Source organism: Carcharodon carcharias, chromosome 7 (assembly GCF_017639515.1).
Source record: "Carcharodon carcharias isolate sCarCar2 chromosome 7, sCarCar2.pri, whole genome shotgun sequence".
Lineage (NCBI taxonomy): Eukaryota > Metazoa > Chordata > Chondrichthyes > Lamniformes > Lamnidae > Carcharodon > Carcharodon carcharias.
Genome location: NC_054473.1, coordinates 143,630,955 through 143,642,273, shown reverse-complemented (window position 1 = coordinate 143,642,273; position 11,319 = coordinate 143,630,955).

Here is an 11,319-nt window from a genome sequence, read left to right as displayed (position 1 = left end):
TTGGCATGCAAGTAGCCCTCTGTTATAGCTTTACCAGGTTGACCCCTCATAGTTAGGTATGCCTGGTGCTGCTGCTGTCCTGGCATGCCCTCCTACACTCTTCATTGAACCAAGGTTGATCCTCTGGCTTGATGGTAATGGTGGAGTGGGGGATATGCCAAGCCATGAGGTTACAGATTGTGTTCGAGTACAATTCTGCTGCTGCTGATGGCCCACATTGCCTTATGGATGCCCAGTCTTGAGTTGGTAGATCTGTTCAAAATCTATCCCATTTAGCATGGTAGTGCCACACAACATGATGGAGGGTATCTTCAACGTGAAGGCAGGACTTCATCTGCACAACGAGTGTGCTGTGGTCACTCCTATCAATACTGTCATGGACAGATGCATCTGCGACAGGCAGGTCGATGAGGATGAGGTCAAGTATGTTTTTCCCTCTTGTTGGTTCCTTCACCACCTGCCGCAGACCCAGCCTAGCAGTTCTGTCCTTTAGGGCTTGGCCAGCTCAGTCAGTAGTGGTGCTACCGAGCCACTCTTGGTGGTGGACATTGAAGTCCCCCACTCAGAATACATTCCATGCCCTTGACACCTTCAGTGCTTCCTCCGGCATGGAGGAGCACTGATTCATCAGCTGAGGGAGGGTGGTACGTGGTAATCAGGAGGAGGTTTCCTTGCCCATGTTTGACCTGATGCCATGAGATTTCATCAAGTCTGGAGTTAATGCTGAGGACTCCCCAGGGCGACTCCCTCCCGACCATACACCACTGTGTCGCCACCTCTGCTGGTCTGTCCTGCTTGTGGGACAGGACACAACCAGGGATGGTGGTGTCTGGGACATTATCTATAAGATATGCTTCCGTGAGGATGATGATGTCAGGCTGTTGCTTGACTAGTCTGTGAGACAGCTCTCCCAATTTTGGCACAAGCCCCAGATGTTAGTAAGGAGGTCTTTGCAGAACCACAATGACTGAGGGCAGAGTAAGGCTGTAGGGTGGGAGGGTGAGATAGAGGGGATGGTGAAGGTGGTTAGTGGGCACCCAGAGGCAGACCCGGACACTGGGGAGTGGGAAGGAGGAGGTCGGGGAGTTGAATGTGGATGGGGGTGGGTTTTTCGGGAAGGAAGTTCACCTGGACATCCCCGAAGGAAAAGGGTTGGGGTTGGCAGGTTATGGAGGGGAGGTGGAATGTGATGCTACTGTGGGGGATCAACTGTGATGGGGGAAAGGAAATGGGTGACTGGGGAGAGTAAAGGACGGGGGAGCAAAAGTAAAACTGAATTAGCACCGTGCTGCCCAAATTGAAATTGAAATGAGTCGTGGTGGCGAGATCATGTGCTACATGGGAGTGTGATCAGTGGGAGGGCGGAGATGCAGGTCAGCTCAGCTGGACAGCTGAAAGTGAACCCCAGCAGGCAGCATTCATGCTCAGAACATTGAGATGTGCAAAACCTGAAGGATCCATGCGTGTGAGAGAGCACTTGCATGAGGCTCTGATGTGGGCCACACGCACACTTTTCTCTCCAGAATCTCTCGGGGGCCGGCTGCTGCCTCTGCAGTGAAGGGTCTTCCAGGCTGTTTATTTCCACCTCTTCACTGGAGGAGGAGTCCTCTTGTCTGCAGATGAGGATGTGGATGGAGCTGAGGGACTGGCCGGCTGAGGGTGTCGGTCACTTGGCAGAGCTCCCTGTGAACCAAAGTAGAGATAAGTCGTGCATGGCAGCAGAGCCAAAAGCAGGAGAGAGAGCACTCACAGTTGCGTTGCAGCAAGGATGGTGTGGTGCTGGATCCTCAGGTGGGCATTCGCTGCCAACCTCACTGTCACTGCAGGCAGGGCCCACGTCCTCACCAGTCCGCCCAATGGCATGCTCCTCAAAGTGAATAAGTGAGTGAGGGGCCTTATGTGGGCCTCTCACCCACCCCGCCTTCTGGGACCTCTCCCTGCTGATGTGAGCCAGCTTCTCCTGCATGGAAACAGATGGAGAGAGTGTGAGCAGGACAAATGGCACTGTGTGGAATGTTTGTGTGGTGAGCGGAGCCATGGACAGGATGAGGACATGAGCTTAAGCGGGTATGAGCCTGATGGAGATGTGAGGGTGTGTGTGAGAGTCAGTGGTGTTGTCCCCTGAAGTGTGAGATCTCTGTGGGTGTGTGGTGGGTTTGTGAGTTGAGAGTGATGAGAAGAGTGAGTTACCCTGGCAGAATGGATGAGACCATTCATCCTGTAGCGGCACTGGGTGGCTGTCCTCTTTTACAGGGCGTTGTCACTGACCACCGCTGCCACTGCCCCCCAACCCTAGTTGGTCACGCCGCTGCCCATCCTACGGCCAGTGCAGGGGTAGAGGACATAAGCGCTGGGCCCCCATGGCATCCAAAAGGCATTCCAGTGACGCGTCGCTAAACCTGGGGGCAGCAGTCTTTTTGCCTTTTGTGGACATCTTCCCTGCAGCAGTCCTGGGCTGGAAACACTGAGATGATGTTTGTGTGTGGCTGCACTTTAAATATGGCGCCTGGTGTGATGAAGCGGCGAAGTGATGGCAGACGGAGGGATTGGAGCCCACCAGCCATGGAAATGGCGTGTTTCCTGAGAATGCATAAGTAATGTGGCGGGTTTAGGATGAAATGGCGTTAAAACCCACCATCATGGCCGGCAGTTAAAACAACATTTTACCCGCCCGCTACCGGAAGTATGATTCTACCCTTTAACTTGCAGCCAGATTTAAATCGCTGCCCAGAAAGATGAAATCCACACACAGAGATCTCTAGAATTTTGTGGAAAGCTTTCTTCAACGTCAGCAGCGAATGCCATTGCTTCACCACTGACCACACAATCTGGCCCAAGAACTTGGCTGACATGTCAGCGCAATTACTGAGGGAGTGCAGCGTTGTCAATAATCATCATTGATAATCTGTTTCAGTGGTGCTGGTTGAGGGAACCTGAACATCAAGGAATCTTTGATGTCTAACTGAACAGGCCACATAACATGTCTTTGCAAAAAGCTGTACATTTGACAATGCTGCACTCCCTCAGCAATTGCACTGCAGTGTCAGCTGAATTCTTGGGCCAGATTAGGTGGCCAGTGATGAGGCAATGGCATTCGTTGCTTACCACAAGCTTCCCACAAAATTCTAGAGATCTCTGTCTGTGGTTTTCAACTTTCTGGGCAGTGATTTTAAGCTGGCAACAAGTCAAAGGGATCTCTAGGGGCTGGATTTTGTTTGAAGGCCAGGAACTCGGGCAGCGGCACTGGAAGCAGGGGTGCTTATCACATTATCTCATCATTTACCCCATTGCTGTTAGCGGGTCAGACTGTGCACAAATTATTTACTGTATTTATTTACATTACAATAATGATCACAATTCAAAAGTACCTCAGTGTCTGTGAAATGTTTGAAGAGGTCCTTGAAAACATGAAAGTCGCTTTGTAAACGCTAACTTTTATTTGCTTTTATAAGGAAATGGAGCAGCACATTTTGTGTTAAACAAAGTGAAGAGTAACAGATTTCCTGTATCTGCATTTTCAACATATAGATATTCCATCCAAATAATTACTATAACCTGTTGAGCTTTAAGGTCATTAATAGAAGTAGTGTCTAAATTTGGGGTGAAATTATCAACTTGAATGTTCTTTTGGATAGTTTTGCTCAGGAGCCTGAGGTCTAGAATAGGTTGCCAATCTACCATTGTTTTGCAAATAAATGAGATCAGGAGTACAATCTTAACTTTCCTAACATTATAAGACCTAGATTAAATGATTATTTCCAAAAAAGGGACTGCCAAATAAGAACTTAGATCAGAGAGAAATAGTGGTTTGAACATATGACTTTCCGACACATTTTCTCAGGCAATGCAAAATCTGGTGTCTTTAGAAAATGTCTGCTTCTCTTACTGAGGTCTACAGTAGAGAAAAGAAACACTGACCACCAGTCAGTGATGTGATAGGATGTGCATTAGGCTACTTAAATTAACTCAAAAAGGAAATATGTTACATTTTGCTGTTTTGTTTACAGGAAAAAGTATTTCTTATTGAAGGTGTACCCATGATTTTATGGAAGATGTGGCAAAGTGAGGTACCCTGTCCCTTTAAGAGAATGCAAGAGTACTGATCATGCGACAGCACTGACAAATCACTGTGCAGCAGGCAACTGGGAACTGTAAGTCTAGTTCTGGAGGTTTTTGAGTGAGCACATATGATCTGGTGCTCTGCCCTATGTCTCAATAAACCATCACTGTTTATTCTTACATCAGTCTCTTCCCATTATTGATTGCAAGCAGCAGTTGAGGAGAACATCAGAAAGCATGCAGTTAGAGTTCGGTTGGTCAACAAACTCATTTACTCAAGACATAAAAGTGGCAACAAGGATAAAGAACAAAATAAAATAAATTTCAGGATGGGTGAGCAAAGCATTGGAAAGAGCATCTGCACTTAACTTCTAAAATAGGTGACAGATGGCAATCAGAGCAGAAAGCAGTGCTAGGCAGTTTAAATTTTTTTTAAAAAACCCTGTAGAATCAATTTCGTGGGGATCCTGCCAAAATCCAAGAAGGATGCAAAACCTAGCAGAGCAAAGCCGACAGCTGCAGAGACAGAGTTTTTAAAAAAAGGTGACTGTTCTTACAGTGGCAATGCATTTAAACTGGTAAATATATGAAAAATGGCTATGGGCAGAAAATTACAAGAGACACCAGACAGAGGCCAGCTCCATGGTAAGCCAAACACCTGAATTTGTCATTAACTGGGAAGTGCAATCCCCTTGCAGTCATTCACGATGCCGCTGTTCGGACATGTTGATCCATTCGACCCATGACTGGCCTCAGTATGTCGAACGCCTAGCTTTCTTTTTTACCGCAATAAAATCACGGGGGAGGAGAACAAGGCGATTATTTTGTCCTCGTGTGGGAGCAAAATGTGTGGGCTGAACTGCAGCTTTACGTCACCTAGCTCCCCAGACTTAAAGGCTTTCGACGAGATAATAAAAATTGCACAGAGCCACCTGAGACCAAAGCCCTCAGCTACAATGCAATGATTCAAGTTCAATTCAAGGATCAAGCTTCCAGGGGAGACAATAGCTAACTATGTGGCCGTTTTAAAGGCATTAACTGAGCATTATGAATTTGGAATATCCATTAGTGATATGTTGAGAGACCGGCTGATATGTGGGATTGGAGATGTTACTATCCAAAGGCGTTTGCTAGCCGAACCTAGTCTAGATTTCAGAAAGGCATTAGAATTAGTTACCGCAATGGAGAGTGCTGTTAGAAATTCCAAAGTTATAAAAGATACACGAAATTTGAATATGAAAATATTCAGTCAAGCAGGACAATCCAGCAACAAAAGGCGCAAAAACTTTGGACTCCATGGAAAGACAGGAAACGCTGTCTAGCTCCAGATCATTGAAAAACAACAGTTACTGCTGTGAAAACCCACAAAATGAATGAGAGAAATACATCCAGGCCTCCAGTGAATGAATGACAACTCTAACAAGTCGAGTGCTTTTTCTGCCATCGCGACGACCACATAAGGCGGCACTGCAGAGAAAAGCTAAAACAATACTATAAAGGCAGAAGGAAAAATCGTGAAATATGCCTCATGGAAGAGCCAGAAGAAATAAAATCAGTCACCCATTCGTTATGTAACCTCAAAGTGGGTAGAACCGAGCCAATCCAAGTAGTCATAAATGATCAATGGACAACCCATCAAGATGGAAGCTGTTATGGGAGCGTCGATGTCCATCATTGGAGAGCATACATTTAGATATCTGAGTAAAGGAACCCATCCTTTGAAGTTAGAAGTTTCGGACACAAAGTCGAAGACATACGAGTGAAGAAATAAATGTGAAAAGGGTATGTCAAGTCAAGGTGCAGTATGAGGAACAGCTGAAAAATTATTCCTATTTGTAATGTCAGGCAGGGGACCAAGTCGCCTCAGAAGGAATTGGCTGGGAGAGATAAATCTTGAGAGCCCACTAAGTTCCCAATTTGAAACCAGAAGTGTGGCTGCAAGAAAAAATGAGTACACAAAGACCCAATGGGAGACACCTGTAGAAGTGTTACACCGAGACAGAGTTCAAGCTGAAGTCAGCATCCTTCAAAATGAAATGGAAAATCTATTAAATGACTTTCGTGCACTACAAAATTCAATCAGCTCCCAATTTATGCCACAAAAAAGATATGAAGAAGAATTGGAAGAGCTGAAGCAGCAGCTGTGTAAAAGCCCTGAAGTTTTAAAGCTAGAAGGCTTTGAATTCTCAGAAGAGCTGTCAGAAAACCCAAATACTGAGCTCATTCACGTTCAGCTCACACCTGAGTCTGGTCCAGCCAACAACGAAGTTAAACAAAAGACAGAGATATGGGTCAGTGCTACCAAGAAAGGAAGAAAGAGAAAAATTATTGACAGTCCTTGGAAAGAAAAACAAGAAGTTTCTTTTTCCTTTTCCTCTTCCACCTCCCACATCATGTAGCTCTCGCTGTGTTGCTTTGTGCTTGTTGCCCTTTATCTGTTTCAGCTTCGAGGGGAGGGGCAGCAGGAGTGAATGTGACTGCACCTGGAAGATGGTGAAATCATCCACTGAGGGACATTGTGGACAACTGCCCCTGAAAAAGAGGTCTCAGAAACACCAGCCGAGGTTGGTTGGGCTACAATGCTCAACCTGTCAAAGAAGGCCTCCTGATGGACTTGACCTGTAAATAGTTATTGTGTAAACAGTTAATGTGTTTCAAGCTTGTTAGCTGTATTTTTAAGTAAAGGGGGAGGGATGTGGTAAAGTGAGGTACCCTGTCCCTTTAAGTGCAAGTGTACTGATCATATGACAGCACTGAAGAATCACTGTACAGCGTGGGCAACTGATAACTGTAAGCCTCGTTCTGGGGGTTTCTGAGTGAGCACGCATGATCTAGTGCCCTGCCCAATGTCTCAATAAACCATCACTGTTTATTAAAAATAAAAACAAAAAAACTGTGGATGCTGGAAATCCAAATCACTGTTTATTTTTACATCAGTCTCTCCCCATTATTGATTGCAAGCAGCAATCGAGGAGAATATAGGAAGGTGTGCAGTTAGAGTTCAGAGCTCTGAAGAAGAATCATTTGGACTCGAAACGTTAACTCTGTTTTTCTCTCCACTGATGCTGTTAGGCCTGCTGAGTTTTTACAGCATTTTCTGTTTTTGTTTCTCTTCTTAATCTTCTCTGTTTGAGGAGAATAACCCCAGCTTTTCCAGCCTCTCCATATAACATCTCCTCATCCATAAGACCATAAGACGTAGGAGAAGAAGTAGGCCATTCGGCCCATCAAGTTACTCTGCCATTCAATGAGATCATGGCTGATCTGATAAACCTCATCTTCACTTTCCCGCTTTGTCCCCATAACCCTTGATTCCCTTACTGATTAAAAATCTGTCTATCTCAGCCTTGAATATACTTAACAACCCAGCCTCTACAGCCTCTGTGGTAAAGAATTCCACAGATTGACTACCCTCTGAAAGAAGAAATTCCTCCTCATCTCTATCTTACATGGGCAACCCTTACTCTGAGCTTATGCCCTCTGGTCCTAGACTTCCCAACAAGGGGAAACAACCTCTCACATCTACCCTGTTAAACCTCTAAGAATCTTACATGTTTCAATAAGGATGCCTCTCATTCTTCTAAACTCCAATGAGTATAGGCCTAACCTATTCAACCTCCCCTCATAAGAAAATTCCTGCATTCCTGGGATCAACCTAATGAACCTTCTCTGGACTGCCTCTAATAGGGGGACCAAAACTCTTCATAGTATTCTAGGTGTGGTCTAACTAGTGCCTTGTATAGTTTTAGCAAGACATGCCTATTTTTATACTTCATTCCCTTTGAAATAAAGGACAACATTCCATTTGCCTTCCCTATTACCTGCTGAACTTGTATGCTAGCTTTTTGTGATTCGTGCATGAGGGCCTCCAAATCCCCCTGTGCTGCAGCTTTCTACAGTCTTTCTTCATTTAAATAATATTCAGCTCCTCTCTTTTCCTGCCAAAGTGCATAATCTCATATTTTCCCATGTTATTCCACCTGCCAAGTTTTTGCCCATCCACTTAATCTGTCTATATCCCTCTGTAGACTCTTTGTGTCATCCTCACCAATTGCCTCCCCTGGTACTATTCTGGTCAATCATTTTTGTATCCTCTCTAAGTTTTCACATCCTTCCTAAAGTGTGATGCCCAGAATTGGACATAATACTTCAGTTGAGGCTGAACCAATATTTTATAAAGGCATGCCATAACATTCTTGCTTTTGTACTCTACACCTCTATTTATAAAGCCCAGGATCTAAAATGCCTTATTAATTTTCTCAATCTGCCAATCAATGATTTACACACAATTACCACCATGTTCCTCTGCTCCTGCATCACCTTCAGAAATTGCATATTTTATTTTTCATTGTCTCTCCTTGTTCTTCTCCCCAAAATGTATCACTATATACTTCTCTGAATTAAATTTCATCTGCCAGCTGTCTGCCCAATTCACCAGCCTGCCTATGTCCTCTTGAAGTTGATCTCTACCCTCCTCACAGTTCACAAGTTTTATGTCTTCAGCAAATTTTAAAACTTGTGCCCTGCATACCAATGTCTAGGTCATTCATAGCAAGAAAGAAAAGTCAAGAAAAGCAGTGGTCCTAATACGAACCCTGGGAACCCCAGTATATACCTTGCACCAGCCTGAAAAACAACCATTCACCACTACTCTCCAGGCTACCATTGCCCCTTTTATTTCCATGTGCTTTAACTTTGCTGACAACCCTGTTATGTGGCACTTTTTCAAACGCTGTTTGGAAGTCCATATATGCCACCCCCTTTTCCTTGAACCAGCATTCCTTCTGTCATTTAATCACGACTGCCCTCCACAGAGGCAGCTGGGGTTCACATGCATTGACCTCTGAAGGCAGCAGGACATAATGAGAGAATAATTAACAAAGCCTATGGCACCTTGTGCACCATAACTAGAGGTACTGAAAAGATTATGCTGAGTCTTTATAAAGCTCTGGTTAGGCCAAAACTAGACTATTGCATTCAGTTCTGGTCACATGTTAGAAAGGATGTAATGTTCCTTGAGAGAATGCGAGGGTCTTGAGAGGATTCAGAGATTTACCAGAATGGTTCCAGGGATGACGGATATTAGCTACATGGTTAGGTTGGAGAAGTTGGGGTTATTCTCCTTGAAGAAAAAAGATTGAAGGCAGATTTGTTAGAGGTGTACAAGATTATGGCAGGTTTAGATAGATAGACAAAGAAAATCTGTTCCCACTAGCTAATCTACAAAGATTTAGGGACACGGATTTGAGGTTTTGGGCAAGAGATGCACAGATGTGAGGAAGAACATTTTTATACAGGGACTGTAATGACCTGGAACTCACTGTCTCTGAGGATGATGGAAGTGGAGGCGCTCGGTGATTTCCAAAGGAAATTGGGTGAGCTCTTGAGGAAAATAAACTTCCAGCGCTACTGGGATAGGGTAAAGGAACGGAACTTATCGGTTTGCTCTTCAGAGAATCTGCATGGACTTGATAGGTCAAATGACTTTATTCTGTGCTAGAATGACTTGTGAACCTTATCAGACATTCCCTTTTGTTCTTTCCTCCACTTTTTTTTTACTGCTTTTGTACTTTCTTATAAACTGTGAAATCTCTAACAACTTCTACTCCTGATGAAAGGTGGTTGATTGACCCAAAATGTTTGGCTCTCCAAGATGCTGCCTGATCCGTTGGCACCTCCATCATTTGCTGCTTTTCAGATTTCCGGCATCTCCATTATTTTGCCTTTGTAAATGTATAATAGTGGATATGTTATGCTCAAGGACTTATATGCCATTTGTTGACAAATAGCCCAAGTTACTTGTTCACCCAGCTTACTTGATGCATAACCATGCTGTGTTCATTTGCTGATTACAGTGACAAATCCCACAATAGTTGTTTATAATTACAAGCAGAACTAATTTAGTGTATAATTACAAATTTAATACACCGTAGAGTGTAAATGCAAAGCCAGAGAAAATCAAAAATGGTTATTGACATCCAATGTATCTTTTCCAAAAGATGCTTGTTGTTTTGCTTTCCAAACAAAATTGATATGTTAAACCAAGACAACCTTATTTGAATGTGTCAACACCCACCACCTTTAGATTGTTCAACTTGGGATGGTCAGATAAAACATTAATTCATTAATTTGCATTCTAGGCAGCTCAAAGGCCAACCATTTAAACCCATGACTGCAGATGAAGGAAGAGACCAAACCATGAAAACATGGGGAAGGGATGTGTTCCAGTGTGAATTATATTTGAAAGCAAAAACTGAAGTGTGTAGAGTTGTTGGCAAATGGGCTGTATTAATTACTGTCAGGAAATTTATAATTTTTTTTCAACTATCTACTTATTACTGTCATTGTTCATTGGCCTGTGCCCTACATGCTTAATTTCTAGTTAATGCAGAATGTAAACCAATTTTGCAAATTATGTCTTTGAGGGGCTGTTTGAAAAGACTTGTATTTATACAGCCAATGGATGTCTCAAAGCATTTTAGGGCCAATGAAGTCACTAGTGTGATAAAGGAAATACCGCAGCAAATTTGCTGTTTGAGTTTGCGTGCAATGTGATAATTATAAGGTCATCTGTTTTGGTGATGTTGGTTCAAGGATATTTGCAAGATAACTCTGCTGCTTTTCCTCAAAATAATGCCATAGGATCTTCTACTTCCACTTGAGAGGGCATAAGTGGACTTGGTTTATTATCACATTCAAAAGACAGCACCTGCAACATCACAACACTCCCTCAGTAAGGTGCGGGAGTGTCATTTATGCTCAGGTCCTGGAGTGGGACTTGGAGAGAAATAAAGTACATTAGACACTAATACTGGAAGATCAAGTGAGTGCTGTTACATGAATTTTTCAGAGTTCTTCAACTTTCTTACCGTCCTTGAAAGACTTACTTTGAGCTCCCTTATTATAAGCTCACCGAAATCCAAAAATCAGTAACAAGGCCTCAAACTCCTTTTTGAGGCTGGATAAAGAAAACTCCTCAATCTAGAAATTAAAACAACCTCCTCTAGAGTCAATTTTTAGGCACATTGAATCCATGCCAACTCCCCATAGAGCAACCTAAGCAGTCCCACTCCCCACACACCCATCCTTTCAAAATCGATTAATAGTTGCTTGGTAGAACAGAAAAAAACCTCCCATCCCCCCCACTCATCAGACAGACACAAGGATGCTAATCTCCAAAAGGAAAACCATTCACAATGCGGAAGAAAAGGCTTGCCAATTACTTGGCAAGACAATTTATAAGAGATGTGTGCACTGTTG